The sequence below is a fragment of the Heptranchias perlo genome, chromosome 6, assembly GCF_035084215.1.
Source record: "Heptranchias perlo isolate sHepPer1 chromosome 6, sHepPer1.hap1, whole genome shotgun sequence".
In the NCBI taxonomy this organism is placed as follows: domain Eukaryota; kingdom Metazoa; phylum Chordata; class Chondrichthyes; order Hexanchiformes; family Hexanchidae; genus Heptranchias; species Heptranchias perlo.
The window spans coordinates 22236895-22253778 of NC_090330.1; the positions used below are offsets into that span (position 1 = coordinate 22236895).

General features: G+C 44.9%; 1 protein-coding gene across 4 annotated transcripts in view; it reads left to right on the plus strand.

Moving 5' to 3' along the window:
* The window catches only part of LOC137322820 (periostin-like), a 77292-nt gene that overhangs the window by 1260 nt on the left and 59148 nt on the right, over positions 1 to 16884 (plus strand). The window lies entirely within an intron of this gene.

Here is a 16884-nt window from a genome sequence, read left to right on the forward strand (position 1 = left end):
TTTATATAGCACTTTTAATGTTAAAAAAAAATCCCATTTCACTGAGGTGTCAACAACAGAATGGATGTTTGAGTCAAAGAAGGAGATATTAGGAGGAGTGACCAAGAGCTTAGCCAAAGAGGTGGGCTTTAAAGAAGGAGAGATAGCTGGAGGTGTTTAGGGAGGGCATCCCAGAACACACAGTCCAGGTGGCTGAAGGCACAGCTACCAATGGTGGGGTAAAGGGAGGAGGGGATGTACAAGAGGCCAAAGTCAGAGGAACAGAGAGGTTGGGAGATGGGTTGTAGAGTTGGAGGAGGTTACAGAGATAATGAGTGACAAGGCCTGGAATGATTTAAGCACAAGGATGAGAACTTTAAACTTGAGGTGTTGGGGGACAGCTGGAGTTGCCAACCCTCCAGGAATGGACCATCGATCTCCCTGCCGCTGCAGCTGGCGACCCAGGAGAAAAGTACTTCCATGTTCCAGTTGGTGCCTTTGCACCGATTGTGTATCTGTTGCTTAGTATCTATGCCCATCCCAAGTAAGGTTTACCAAAATCATCAGACATCATAGCACCTAGACATTTATTTCTATATTTTGTCACACTAATGAAAACACCACTCAACCTGTGATGTGGATTGGAAGAAGTCCACAGCATGATACATATCAAAGACTTATTTTCTCACTTTCTGTCAGTAGTGGAGACAAGCTACCAGATTCAATGTAAATCAAACGATTAAAGCCATAAGTGTGTTGTAATTTCCATAGCATATTACATTATGCCACAGATTTTTATTCCCTGAAAAAGGCACAGATCTCAAAATAAAGTCTATGCAGAGGAAGATGAAACTATAATAAACTGGTAAATTATTACAATCTAAGCATATAGACCACCTACTTCTACCTCCATAACATTGGACACTTCTCCCCCTACCTCAGCCCATCTGCCACTGAAAGCTCATTCATGCCTTTGTCATTCTTTGTTAACCTTATGAGAGTTGTTAGTGTGACGGAGAGGAGCATTTTCTATCTTAGGCACCCAGTGTCAGCTCAACCACTCTCAGATCAGGTATAACAGGTATAACAACTTCTAATGACCAGCACCCAAATGAGGAAATAAATATAATGGACATTTAAAGGTAGGCCACTCATTTCTACTATACAATGTTAAATGAATTAATATGTCATGCGACTGGATGTCATGTGACCGAATCTCTGGAATAGGTCCAACCAGAGTTGACATCCCTAGGGACTGGTAGCCAGTGTAGGTCAGAAAGTAATGGACAAGCAGGACCTTGTGTGGGATAAGATACAGGCAACAAAGTTTTAGATGAGCTGACGTTTACAGAGGGTGTAGGATGGGAGGTTGGTTAGAAGAGTGTTGAAGTGGGAGTGACAAAGGCATGAATGAGCTTTCTGTGGCAAACGGGCTGAGGTAGGAGGAGAAGTGTCCATTGTTATGGAGGTGGAAGTAGGTGGTCTATGTGATGGATATAAATATATAAGATGAATCATTACAACTGAGAAATTACTGTTGCCAATATTAGTGGATTAATGCTTAACATGTTTATATGACATTTCTCTGCTATTTTTACACTGCATTAATACATTTAAAATAATCAGGTTAACTAATATTGCCAACAATATTTTCTAGGTTTAACCATTCAGTACCAATAGTGAAATTGTTCTCTTGCATCAGGTCCTTGTCTGGATCACTCAGGGTGCATTAACACTTCCAGTTTAGTATTCTTGTGAAGTGATTTGGGCTTCATACCAACACTAAACTGGGAGTGTAAATCTGCTTCAGGGTCAAACCTGACTCCAGAGAGAAGTAGAATGACACTCAAAGCAGACAGTCTCACATTGTTTTGGTTTAACACCACATGGAGTATAAATCCAGTGCAGTGTCAAACCTGGTTTACAAAGATTAGGTGCAAGCCCACTTAACCTCAGTTCAAATGTTTAGAGATAGAAAACTGCCCGTCCCACTTTTTAAGCATTTAAATTTTTAAATATTGAGTGTGCTCTGCCCATGCCTGTATCCAGCTATGTACACGGCTCTCTCCTGAGAATATGGTTCCAGTTCCGGCCAGACAGAGGTAACAATATGAACGCAGTTTTAAAAACATTTTAATAACAGAAAGTTAAGAGAAAATTGTTAAAAAAGCTACTTTTCCTTCAAACTGTCATCGTCTGCACAGTGTTAAAGAGCAAATTTAATCTGCAGGTAGTCTGGCTTTAAAATACTGAGGCACATAGCTCAAGGTTTCAAAGCCTCAATGGCTTTGGTTCTTAAACTTTATATGGAGCTTTTACACTATAAATTTGTTTGATTAAACAAAAATGAAGTGTCAGGTGGGCACTTGTATCTGTTTTACTTTTTTTCTAATATTATGTCACTGTTACGGCTTCTGTCTAATTAAGGAGTCCCTCAACTATTTCCTTAACGTGCATTAATATTGTGTCAACTTCAAAGGCATGTAGAGGATTACTTGTAGTTTTTAGTCTGAACACTTCATCACAAACCAAAAAAAGCATATATGTTATCTGATCTACGTGTAGAAAGTTTAAGCTGCCTGTCAAATTATTGTCCCATATGACCACACTTTCACCAATGCATTGACCAAACAAGCAACATAGTTTTGTACATATTTTATTTCTCGAAAACTATTGTAATAAAATAATTGTGCAATAAATCGTACTGTTAGTCAACAAGCTGGGATTCCTTAGTGAGAGTTCTGTAGTGAAAGCATTTAATGATTCCAGATAAGTGAGCACAACTACCTTCCAATTATGCATTTACCTATGTTTCTTATGTAAACATGTTAAGATACATATTAAAAGTGAAGCTCAAAAATCAAAATATATAAATTTAACTAGTGGCATTGGAGATGACTCCAGCAGCCTTTTCTCCCTAGGGGCTATATTTTCTTCTTTATTTTTGAAAAACATTTAATTGCTCTTATTGTGGATGATTTTGCTGTAGACAATTTTGTTAAATAAGATGTTGTTAACAACCAAAAATCAGACATTTACACGCATTTATAATAATGATTCTTTAACTTTTCTCAAACAACAAAGTAGTCATTTAACATATAAATAATAAAAAGTTTGGTAATCCAGCTGTGGAGTGGGCATTTGCTATAGGTAATGACTCAATGAAAATCTGATTTATCCATTCTTACAATAATTAGATAAACGACAGTGAAATGTAAAACATAATGTGGTCCAGCAAGCTGGAATTTAGTTCAGACATGTGGGATGAAGGTTTCCTCTCTTTGATGTTTTCAGTGAAAGAAGTTCCTGTAATCTCAATTCCATTCCCAGTGGAAGGAGCACAAAAGTGCACTATTCAGTGGTAATTGCCATTTCCCTACCTCTCCCCCTCCCTTAGGGTTAAACCAAAACGATAGGGAATATTGGAATATGAAATGTCCCGATGGTGTAGTAAAGGCTTTTTTCTGAACTTGCGGAAGAGGAAGAGGCTCAGACAAACGTAAACAGATCATAGCCTTGCTGTTCATTTGACCCACGACATGCCAGACCCGAGAGTGTTGGATACGGTCACAACTTGAAAAGCTGAAAACTTTCCATGTCTTCCAGTTGTCACCTTTTTTCATAATGAGCATACAAAAAGACAAATAAGAACACAAAAAAAATGTCCACAAGTGGCAGAGTCCCATAACGTGACACGGAGTCCCACAGTCCCATAACGTGACACGGAGTCCCACAGTCCCTTAACATGACGAGGAGTCCCACAGTCCCTTAACATGACAAGGAGTCCCACAGTCCCTTAACACGACAAGGAGTCCCACAGTCCCTGAACACGACAAGGAGTCCCACAGTCCCTTAACATGACGAGGAGTCCCACAGTCCCTTAACATGACAAGGAGTCCCACAGTCCCTTAACATGACAAGGAGTCCCACAGTCCCTTAACATGACAAGGAGTCCCACAGTCTCTGAACACGACAAGGAGTCACACAGTCCCTTAACATGACAAGGAGTCCCACAGTCCCTGAACATGACAAGGAGTCCCACAGTCCCTGAACACGACAAGGAGTCCCACAGTCCCTGAACATGACAAGGAGTCCCACAGTCCCTTAACATGACAAGGAGTCCCACAGTCCCATAACACGACAAGGAGTCCCACAGTCCCTTAACATGACAAGGAGTCCCACAGTCCCTTAACATGACAAGGAGTCCCACAGTCCCTTAACATGACAAGGAGTCCCACAGTCCCTTAACATGACAAGGAGTCCCACAGTCCCATAACACGACAAGGAGTCCCACAGTCCCTTAACATGACAAGGAGTCCCACAGTCCCTTAACATGACAAGGAGTCCCACAGTCCCTTAACATGACAAGGAGTCCCACAGTCCCTTAACATGACAAGGAGTCCCACAGTCCCTTAAAATGACAAGGAGTCCCACAGTCCCTCAACACGACGTGGAGTCCCACAGTCCCTCAACACGACGTGGAGTCCCACAGTCCCTGAACACGACAAGGAGTCCCACAGTCCCTTAACACGACAAGGAGTCCCACAGTCCCTTAACACGACAAGGAGTCCCACAGTCCCTTAACATGACAAGGAGTCCCACAGTCCCTTAACACGACAAGGAGTCCCACAGTCCCTGAACACGACAAGGAGTCCCACAGTCCCTGAACACGACAAGGAGTCCCACAGTCCCTGAACACGACAAGGAGTCCCACAGTCCCTGAACACGACAAGGAGTCCCACAGTCCCTGAACACGACAAGGAGTCCCACAGTCCCTTAACACGACAAGGAGTCCCACAGTCCCTTAACACGACAAGGAGTCCCACAGTCCCTTAACATGACAAGGAGTCCCACAGTCCCTTAACATGACAAGGAGTCCCACAGTCCCTTAACATGACAAGGAGTCCCACAGTCCCTGAACACAACAAGGAGTCCCACAGTCCCTGAACACAACAAGGAGTCCCACAGTCCCTTAACACGACAAGGAGTCCCACAGTCCCTTAACACGACAAGGAGTCCCACAGTCCCTTAACACGACAAGGAGTCCCACAGTCCCTTAACATGACAAGGAGTCCCACAGTCCCTGAACACGACAAGGAGTCCCACAGTCCCTGAACACGACGTGGAGTCCCACAGTCCCTGAACACGACAAGGAGTCCCACAGTCCCTGAACACGACAAGGAGTCCCACAGTCCCTTAACATGACAAGGAGTCCCACAGTCCCTTAACATGACAAGGAGTCCCACAGTCCCTGAACACAACAAGGAGTCCCACAGTCCCTGAACACGACAAGGAGTCCCACAGTCCCTGAACACGACAAGGAGTCCCACAGTCCCTGAACACGACAAGGAGTCCCACAGTCCCGTAACACGACGTGGAGTCCCACAGTCCCTGAACACGACAAGGAGTCCCACAGTCCCTGAACACGACAAGGAGTCCCACAGTCCCTTAACACGACAAGGAGTCCCACAGTCCCTTAACACGACAAGGAGTCCCACAGTCCCTGAACACGACAAGGAGTCCCACAGTCCCTGAACACGACAGTCCCACAGTCCCTTAACATGACAAGGAGTCCCACAGTCCCGTAACATGACAAGGAGTCCCACAGTCCCTTAACACGACAAGGAGTCCCACAGTCCCTTAACACGACAAGGAGTCCCACAGTCCCTGAACACGACAAGGAGTCCCACAGTCCCTTAACATGACAAGGAGTCCCACAGTCCCTTAACACGACAAGGAGTCCCACAGTCCCGTAAAACAACGTGGAGTCCCACAGTCCCGTAACACGACGTGGAGTCCCACAGTCCCATAACATGACAAGGAGTCCCACAGTCCCTGAACACGACGTGGAGTCCCACAGTCCCTGAACACGACGTGGAGTCCCACAGTCCCGTAACATGACAAGGAGTCCCACAGTCCCTGAACACGACAAGGAGTCCCACAGTCCCTTAACATGACAAGGAGTCCCACAGTCCCTTAACATGACAAGGAGTCCCACAGTCCCTTAACATGACAAGGAGTCCCACAGTCCCTTAACACGACAAGGAGTCCCACAGTCCCGTAACATGACAAGGAGTCCCACAGTCCCTTAACATGACAAGGAGTCCCACAGTCCCGTAACACGACGTGGAGTCCCACAGTCCCTGAACACGACGTGGAGTCCCACAGTCCCTGAACACGACAAGGAGTCCCACAGTCCCGTAACACGACGTGGAGTCCCACAGTCCCGTAACACGACGTGGAGTCCCACAGTCCCTTAACACGACAGGGAGTCCCACAGTCCCAGAAGTATTCGTAACAAGATAGATGAATTAATAGCACAAATAGAGATAAATGGGTTTGATCTCTGGGGCAGCGTGATCATAATATGATAGAATTTCATATTGAGTTTGAGAGTGATGTCGTTAAGTCCAAATACTTCTGGGACTGTGGGACTCCACGTCGTGTTCAGGGACTGTGGGACTCCTTGTCGTGTTCAGGGACTGTGGGACTCCACGTCGTGTTCAGGGACTGTGGGACTCCACGTCGTGTTCAGGGACTGTGGGACTCCACGTCGTGTTCAGGGACTGTGGGACTCCACGTCGTGTTCAGGGACTGTGGGACTCCTTGTCGTGTTAAGGGACTGTGGGACTCCACGTCGTGTTCAGGGACTGTGGGACTCCACGTCGTGTTAAGGGACTGTGGGACTCCACGTCGTGTTCAGGGACTGTGGGACTCCACGTCGTGTTCAGGGACTGTGGGACTCCACGTCACGTTAAGGGACTGTGGGACTCCACGTCGTGTTAAGGGACTGTGGGACTCCTTGTTGTGTTAAGGGACTGTGGGACTCCTTGTCATGTTAAGGGACTGTGGGACTCCACGTCGTGTTAAGGGACTGTGGGACTCCTTGTCGTGTTCAGGGACTGTGGGACTCCTTGTCGTGTTCAGGGACTGTGGGACTCCACGTCGTGTTCAGGGACTGTGGGACTCCTTGTCGTGTTCAGGGACTGTGGGACTCCTTGTCGTGTTAAGGGACTGTGGGACTCCTTGTCGTGTTAAGGGACTGTGGGACTCCTTGTCGTGTTAAGGGACTGTGCCACCTTCGGATACGTTAAATTTAAATAAAGACAATTACATAGTATGAGGGGCAAGTTGGCTAAGGTAGATTGGGAAATTAGATTAAAAGATATGACAGCAGATAAGCAATGGCAAACATTTAAAGAAATAATTCATAATTCCCAACGAATATATATTCCCTTGAGGAATAAAAACTCCACCAGAAACGTCATCCAACCGTGGCGAACTAGAGTAGTTGAGGATAGTATTCGGTTAAAAGAAGAGCCCTACAATGTTGCCAAAAAGTGTAGTAAGCCTGAGGATTGGGAGGGTTTTAGAAATCAGCAAATAATGACCAAGAAATTGATAAAGAGGGAGAAAATTGAATATGAGAGGAAACTAGCAAGAAATATAAAAACAGATTGTAGGAGCTTCTACAAGTACGTAAAAAGGAAGAGATTAGCAAAAGTAAACATGGGTCCCCTAGAGGCAGAGACAGGAGAAATTGTGGGGAATAAGGACATGGCAGAGACGTTAAACAAATATTTTATATCTGTTTTCACAGTAGAAGACACAAAAAATACCCAAAATAGTGGGGAACCAAGGGTCTAATGAGAGTGAGGAAATTAAAATAATTATGATTAGTGAAGAAAAAGTACTGGAGAAATTAATGGGACTAAAAGCCGACAAATCCCCTGGACCTGATGACCTGTATCCTTGGGTTTTAAAAGAGGTGGCTGCAGAGACGGTGGATGCATTGGTTTGGATCTTCCAGAATTCCCTGGATTCTAGAACGGTCACCATGGATTGGAAGGCAGCAAATATAACTCCGCTATTCAAGAAAGGAGGGAGAGACAAAACAGGGAACTATAAAGCCAGTTAACCTGACATCAGTAGTCGGGAACTTGCTAGAATCTATTATTAAGGACATAGTAACAGGGCAGTTAGAAAATCATAATATGATTAGGCAGAGTCAACACGGTTTAATGAAAGGGAAATTGTTTTTGACAAATCTATTCGAATATTCTGAGGGTGTAACTAGCAGGGTCGATAACGGGAAACCAGTGGATGTAATATGTTTGGATTTTCAAAAGGCATTTGATAAGGTGCCACACAAGAGGTTGTTACAGAAAATTAGGGCTCATGGGGTTGGGGGTAATATATTAGCATGGATTGAGGATTGGTTAAAGGAGAGAAACAGAGAGTAGGAATAAACGGGTCATTTTAAGGTTGGCAGGTTGTAACTAATGGGGTGCCGCATGGATCAGTGCTTGGGCCTCAGCTGTTTCTAATATATATCTATGACTTAGATGAGGGGACTGCGTGTAATATATCCAAGTTTGCTGACGATACAAAGCTAGGTGGGAAAGTAAGCTGCGAGGAGGACACAAAGAGGCTGCAAAGGGATATAGACAGGTCAAGAGAGTGGGCGAGAAGGTGGCAGATGGAGTATAATGTGGGGAAATTATCCACTTTGGTAGGAAGAATAGAAAAGCAGAATATTTTTTAAAAGGTGAGAGTTGATATTCAGAGGGATTTGGGTTTCCTTTTGCACGAATCACAGAAAGTTAACAAGCGGGTTCAGCAAGCAATTAGGAAGGCAAATAGTATGTTAGCCTTTATTGCAAGGGGACTGGAGTACAAGAGTAAGGAGGTCTTGCTGTAATTATATAGGGCTCTGGTGAGACCAAACCTGGAGTACTGTGTACAATTTTGGTCTCATTACCTAAGGAAGGATATACTTGCCTTAGAGGGGGTGCAAAAAAGGTTCACTAGATTGATTCCTGGGATGAGAGGGTTGTTTGATGAGGAGAGATTTTATAGAATGGGCCTATATTCTCTGGAGTTTAGAATGAGGTGATCTCATTGAAACATATAAAATTCTTAGAGAGCTTGAAAGGGTAGATGCTGAGAGGCTGTTTCCCCTGGCTGCAGAGTCCAGAACTAGGGGTCATAGTCTCAAGATAAGTGGTCGGCCATTTAGGACCGAGATGAGGAAAAAATCTTTCACTCGGAGGGTTGTGAATCTTAGGAATTCTCTACCAGAGGGCTGTGGATGCTCAGTCATTGAGTATATTCAAGACTGAGATCGATAGATTTTTCCACACTAAGGGAATCAAGGGATATGGGTATGGGGCAGGAAAGTGGAGTTGAGTTCGAAGATCAGCCATAATCTTATTGAATGGCGGAGCAGGCTTGAAGGGCCATATGGTCTACTCCTGTTCCTATTTCTTACGTTCTTTCTGACTTATAACATGACATAGAGTCCCACGGTCCCATAGCATGACATGCAGTCCCACAGTCCCATGACACGACAGGGAGTCCCTCAGTCCCATGACATGACATGGAGTCCCTCAAGCCCATGACACGACAGGGAGTCCCCACAGTCCCATGACACGACAGGGAGTCCCTCAGTCCCATGACACGACGTGGAGTCCCACAGTCCCATGACACGACGTGGAGTCCCACAGTCCCATGACACGACAGGGAGTCCCACAGTCCCATGACACGACAGGGAGTCCCTCAGTCCCATGACACGACGTGGAGTCCCACAGTCCCATGACACGACAGGGAGTCCCACAGTCCCATGACACGACAGGGAGTCCCACAGTCCCATGACACGACAGGGAGTCCCACAGTCCCATGACACGACGTGGAGTCCCACAGTCCCATGACACGACAGGGAGTCCCACAGTCCCATGACACGACAGGGAGTCCCACAGTCCCATGACACGACAGGGAGTCCCACAGTCCCATGACACGACAGGGAGTCCCACAGTCCCATGACACGACAGGGAGTCCCACAGTCCCATGACACGACAGGGAGTCCCACAGTCCCATGACACGACAGGGAGTCCCACAGTCCCATGACACGACAGGGAGTCCCACAGTCCCATGACACGACAGGGAGTCCCACAGTCCCATGACACGACAGGGAGTCCCACAGTCCCATGACACGACAGGGAGTCCCACAGTCCCATGACACGACAGGGAGTCCCACAGTCCCATGACACGACAGGGAGTCCCACAGTCCCATGACACGACAGGGAGTCCCACAGTCCCATGACACGACAGGGAGTCCCACAGTCGCTTGACACGACAGGGAGTCCCACAGTCGCTTGACACGACAGGGAGTCCCACAGTCGCTTGACACGACAGGGAGTCCCACAGTCCCATGACACGACAGGGAGTCCCACAGTCCCATGACACGACAGGGAGTCCCACAGTCGCTTGACACGACAGGGAGTCCCACAGTTGCTTGACACGACAGGGAGTCCCACAGTTGCTTGACATAACATGGAGTCCCAATGGCCATGCCGCAAAGGAGTAAGTTAGGGATTCATACTCATAATTTTGCTCAAGCTGAGTTCTCAATCACAACTACATGGTTGTGGAGAAGAACCAACCAGGCACTTCCCTACAGAGACCAGGGGAAGGAAGGGAAAACTAGAGGAAATGCCATCTGAAGCTACTTTCATGTATCTCCTTTTAGCATTGGCAGAAGTCTGAAAGACGTAAGGACAGGCGAAGGCAAAAATATTTAAACTATGGATGCTCATTCATAAAGAAAAATGGATTGCTTCAACTCACTGGGTTGAGGAATTGCAAGTTACAAGTTTGTACTCACACTTGCAAAAACATTGCAATCCCAGTGTTGACCAGGTCATAAAGGAGCCACAAAGCTGAGGCAAAATACTTCTCTGCTGGGAGGAAAAATCAGCAGCGAAATGTTTCTGAGATAGCGCTGTTCATCTCATAGTTGCTGGTTGCTGGGAAACATTACAGAGATTGGGGTTCAGATCATCTGCCTACTTATCCTTTTAGCAGTAAAATAGCGCCTGCCACGAGATAAGAGAGTAACTATAAATGAATGCAGCCTACATAAGCCTTTTAAAGAATCTTAAGTAGAGAGCAGTGTCATTCCTTGGCACTGTACATTTCATAGAATCATAGAAAGTTACAGCACAGAAAGAGGCCATTCGGCCCATCGTATCCATGCTGGCCAAAAAGGAGCTATCCAGCTTAATCCCACTTTCCAGCACTTGGTTCGTAGCCCTGTAAGTTACAGCACTTCAAGTGCACATCCAAGTACTTTTTAAATGAGTTGAGGGTTTCTGCCCCTGCTACCCTTTCAGGCAGTGAGTTCCAGACCCCCACCACCCTCTGGGTAAAAAAAATTCTCCTCAGCTCCCCTCTAATTTTTCTACCAGTTACTTTAAATCTATGCCCCCTGGTCACTGACCCCTCTGTTAAGGGAAATAGGTCCTCCGTATCCACTCTATCTAGTCCCGTCATAACTTTATATACCTCAATTAAATCTCCCCTCAGCCTCCTTTGTGCCAAAGAAAACAAGCCCAGCCTATCCAATCTTTGCTCATAGCTAAAATTCTTCAGCCCTGGCAACATCCTCGTAAACCTCCTCTGGACCCTTTCCAGTGCAATCACATCTTTTCTGTAATGTGGTGACCAGAACTGTACGCAGTACTCAAGCTGAGGCCTAACTAATATTTTATACAGTTCTAGCATAATGTCCCTGCTCTTATATTCTATGCCTTAGCTAATAAAGGAAAGTATCCTGTATGCCTTCTTGACCATCTTATTTACCTGTCCAGTTACCTTCAGGGATCAGTGGACATGCACTCCAAGGTCCCTTTGTTCCTCTACACCTCTCAGTATCCTCCCATTTATTGTGTACTCCCTTGCCTTGTTTGCCCTCCCCAAATGCATTACCTCGCACTTCTTTGGACTGAATTCCATTTGCCACTTTTCTGCCCACCTGAGCAGTCCATTGATATCTTTCTGCAATCTACAGCTTTCCTCCTCACTATCAACCACACGGCCAATTTTTGTAAGATCTGCAAACTTCTTCTTCATCAAGCCCCCGACATTCAAGTCCAAATCGATAATATATGCCACAAAAAGCATGGGACTAGTACTGAGCCTTGCGGGACCCCACTGGAAACAGCCTTCCAGTAGCAAAAACACCCATCAACCATTACCCTTTGCTTCCTGCCACTGAGCCAATTTTGGATCCAACTAACCACTTTCCCTTGGATCCCATGGGCTTTTACTTTTTTGACCAATCTGCCATGTGGGACCTTGTCAAAAGCCTTGCTAAAATTTGTTAAACAATTAAGTGAAAATTAATTTTCCCTTTTTAGAAAATATGTTTAAATTAAATTTTTGTAAAGCTTACTGTTGGGTAACAAGATAAACAATGGTCTTTATAGGAAAATGTGTCAGAGTTTTAGCTTTTGGGGATCTGCATTATTAATCTTTGAAGTGGCAGTGTGTATTTACATATTAGATAACACTGAAGAGATTGTAATGGTGAAATCTGGACTTTGTTAAGCCTTTGACATTTGAATACTGTTATGATAGGAAATCAACTTCCAGGCAGATCTTATTTATGTACATATTATCTGTAGTGAAAAGTGAAATACCAAACCTGAAACCAAAACAGAAAATGCTGGAAGCAGTCAGCAGGGCTAACGTCATCAGTGAAGAGAACAGACAAGTTAACATTTCAGGTGTAAACCCTTCATCAGCTCGCTCCACATTAATTGTAGTCTTCGTTTCTGTGAAAATCATGGAAGTATTTTTACTGCAGGCTATTCAGGGAGATAAGCTACTCAGAAAGTAATCTTAGAAAGTTCTTTATTGTTAAACTGGCTCCCTACTTTCCGGTCTACTGGAAAGATTGACTTGTGGTTGATAAGCAATCTCTAGCCCCAAGAGAGGTACTACGCCTACATCACAATGATAAGGTACGAATTCAGTCTGGTGCATTATATCAAACATTTGCATTTAAATTTCTCCAACCATTGACATTGGTTGTTGTCCAATGATTTCTACAGAAGCAGTTCTGTGCTCATATTCTGTCATGATCTCTGCTGAGATAATTTTCTGGTGCACAGCCACTCAGAGGAACATATGGAACCGGTCACTCAGTAGTGATGCTTTTTCCCTTTAGAGGTTTTTGCTAAGCGGAAATGTGCTGCTTATTGAACTTAGTATCATATGTACTGCTGTCTTGCAATCCTGGCTGGAAAGAATATTTGCTTTTCCAGATGGCTTCCTTCCAAAATTGCAAATGCAGTTTCCAAAAGTCTCAATGTAGGAAAAGACCATGCCTGCTGGGAACAGGTGGCGCAGACAGTATTTAATGGTATCGTTTTGCCTTTTTTTTTCTGCAGCCACGTATGCTTTTGCCCTTGTTACATTTACTGGGTCGGCACAAGTGAAACCTATTAAATAATGCTGTCTCACTCATGTCGGCCAGGTTTATACTCCTGCAGGCAGCGGTGTTCTACTTTCCTCTAAAACTCAGAATGCCACAATGCATTCACAAGTAGGTAAGAGCTATGAATGCTGCAGTTTATGCATGCACAGTGGCACTCAAAATTTAAGAGGCTGCAAAAGAATTTTACCAATCCCTTACTCAGTAATTCAAAGTTCTTTACATATTAAGAAAAGGTGTCACTTCAGTCAGTAATTGTACTTGTTTCTTATCTAATAAACTTTCATATAGTGCAAAGAGAGTTGCTTTGACCTAAGTAAGTGTGGCACTTGTTTTGGGGTTTGGAGAATGGAATTCCTATACAGATAGTTATCGTCTCTGGTACCAAGTACACCGAGTAAAGTGGCCCAGTGGTTATTGCACTGATCTGGCAACTTAGAGGTCATAAATTGTGAAAGTAAGCTGTGAGGAGGACACAAAGAGTCTGAAAAGGGATATAGACAGGTTAGGTGAGTGGGCAAGGAGGTAGTAGATGGAATATAATGTGGGGAAATGTGAGGTTATTCACTTTGGTAGGAAGAATAGAAAAACAGAATATCTTTTAAATGGTGAGAAACTATTAAATGTGGTGTTCAAGTGGATTAAGGTGACCTCATACAAGAAGCACAAAAAGTTACAGCAAGTAGTTAGGAAGGCGATTGGCATGTTGGCCATTATTGATAGTGGGTTGGAGTACAAGAGTAAGGAAGTCTTTCTACAGTTGTACAGGGCTTTGGTGAGACCTCACCTGGAGTACTGTGTACAGTTTTGGTCTCCTTACCTAAGGAAGGATATACTTGCCTTAGAGACAGTGCAACGAAGGTTCACTGGATTGATTTCTGGGATGAGAGGGTTGTCCTATGAAGAGAGATTGAGTAGAATGGGCCTATACTCTCTGGAGTTTAGAAGAATGAGAGGTGATCTCATTGAAACATACAAGATACTGAGGGGGCTTGATAGGGTAGTTGCTGAGAGGTTGTTTCCCCTGGCTGGAGAGTCTAGAACTAGGGGGGCATAGTCTCAGGATAAGGGGTTGGCCAAATAAGACTGAAATGAGGAGGAATTTCTTCACTCAGAGGGTTGTGAATCTTTGGAATTTTCTACCCCAGTGGCCGTGGATGCTGAGTTGTTGAATATGTTCATGGCTGAGGTAGATAGATTTTCGGACTCTAGGGGAATCAAAGGATATGGGGATTGGACGGAAAGTAGAGATGAGGTCGAAGATCAGCCATGATCTTATTGAATGGCAGAGCAGGCTCGAGGGGCCGTATGGCCTACTCCTGCTCCTATTTTTTATGTTCTTATGTTCTTAAATTGAACTCAATAGTCTGATAATTTGCTGCCGAATCCACTGGTTTACTGATGTCCATCAGGGAAGGGAACCTGCTACCTGGTCAGGCTTACATGTGATTCTTGTCCCACAATATGTCTTTTACTCTTAAATGCCTTCTGAACTGGCCACCAGCACCTTTTCAAGGCAACTAGGGATGGGCAATAATTTGTGGCTTTGCCAGTACGTCCACATCCTGAGAACACATTTTTTTTAAAGCCAGAAGTTTCAGGAATGCCACATAACATGGCATGCATTTCTAGGTTTACAACTGCACAAATTTGTGGACATGTTTTGAAGGAGAATCAGATATAATACATTTGGCATTCCGAGTTGAGGAGACAAAGGGCCAATTTTCCTGACCCTTGCCCCTTTAATGTTGGCTTGGGATTTCTGGGGCTTTCCAGGGGGCACAGCAGTAGGCACAGGACCAGTGGAGCAATGTTACTAAAGCAGAAAGGGGCTTTCCTGGCTTCCTTGGTCTACAGCTTGTGGGGCCCCTCAGTGCAGATCATCTAAAGAAGATGGGGCCTGCCCGAGGACCCACGCCACCCAGAGAATCTGTAGGGTTCCAGGGGTAGTCAGAAGAACCAAGGTGAGCACTCGTTTGATATTGGCGGTAACTTTTAACTTTGGGGGTGCAAAATTGGCACTATTGGATCAACCTCCTGTTATACACCCTGTCTGATTTTCCTTTCCATTAAAGCCAGTTTTACACCCCCATCAAAGTTAAACATTACCCCCATTGCTTACTCCTCCCTTGGCATCAATTTTCTTTTAATCCAATTGGCTGCCAGAAGGTTCCAGTGTCTGAGGCCTGAGCCTGAGAAGCCTGCAGTTGCATCTCATGTTTATCTGTTCCATATCCCATTCATGACCATGACTCACTTGTGAGATTGTCACTTACAAATTATTCATTGTACTCATATGTGGGACATAACCCATATCTCACTGCTGGTCACCATAGACCCCCTACATCAACTATTTAAAAAAAATAATTAAAATAATTTTTGCATTAGTTATATAAAAGTACACCGTCTTGATATGAATTTCCTTATGTCAGTCTTGGCTCAGTGGTAGCACACTTTCCTCTGAGATAGAAGATTGTGGTTGCAAGTCCTACTCCAGAGACTTGAGCACCTATTCTAGGCTTGCACTTCAGTGTAGTATTGAGGAAGTGCTGCACTGTCAGAGTGTCTTTCAGATGGGAGGTTATAACACGTCCCCATTTGCCCTTTCAAGTGCACGTAAAAGATCCAATGGCACTATTCGAAGAAGAGCAGAGGAGTTCTCTTGGCAAACATTTATCACTCAACCAAAACCTAAAAAAAACAGCTGATCTGGTCATTTATTTCATTGATGTTTGTAGGACTTTGCTGTGCACAAATTGTCTGCTGCGTTTCCTACGTTACAACAGTGACTAGACTTCAAAAGTACTTCATTGGCTGTAAAGCACTTTGAGGTCATGAAAGGCGCTATGTAAATGCATGTCTTTTTCTTTTTAGTGTTCATTATCTTGGAAAGTATCTTCAGAGCGCATCTGTAGACTGTTTGAAAAACAAACGCATCCATCTAATAGAATTTAGGCTTAGAAATTGCATTGCGCTGCACCTGTTTTGTACCTGTGCCAAATGGTCCAATATGGCGAGCGGCGTGCGCAAGCTCATTCTGCATCGGCTCGCCATATTGGTAAAGGCACTTTCATAAGCGTCCAGGGCACGTCCCTGAAACAGGCATTAGATCCTTTTGCATATGCAAATGAGGCCTAACACCTGCTTGAGGCCTCCTTTACAAAATTTGACTGCAACTGCCCGCAGCCTGCACCATGCATGTTGCAGTCAGTTTCTTCAAGTGCTTAGCAGCCAAATCAGCAGTCCTTAAAGGGCCATTGGAGGCTCCCACCAAAAAGGTAAGTTTTAATTTTTGTACTTACCTTAATGTAGAGACAGAAGAAGCAGGAGTGCTCCTCCCAGCTTCACGTTAAATCCACGGGCCACTGTCGGCCACCGCTTGCCAACCCCCTCCCCCTCCTAGACGTTCCTCGGGACTTCAGCTGGCATCCGAGCTGGCCGAATTTACACCCCATCAGCGACCGCGACCTCTGGGCTGTGACTACCACCCACAGTTCACCAGTAATAAAGAAATGAGGACCGGGGACCAATTTGCCGTCGGCTTCCAAGGCGCGTGCAGCGAGTGATGTTCCAATTCCTAGGCCCTGATGTTACATCGGGGTACATCAAGTCTACAGCACAGAAACAGG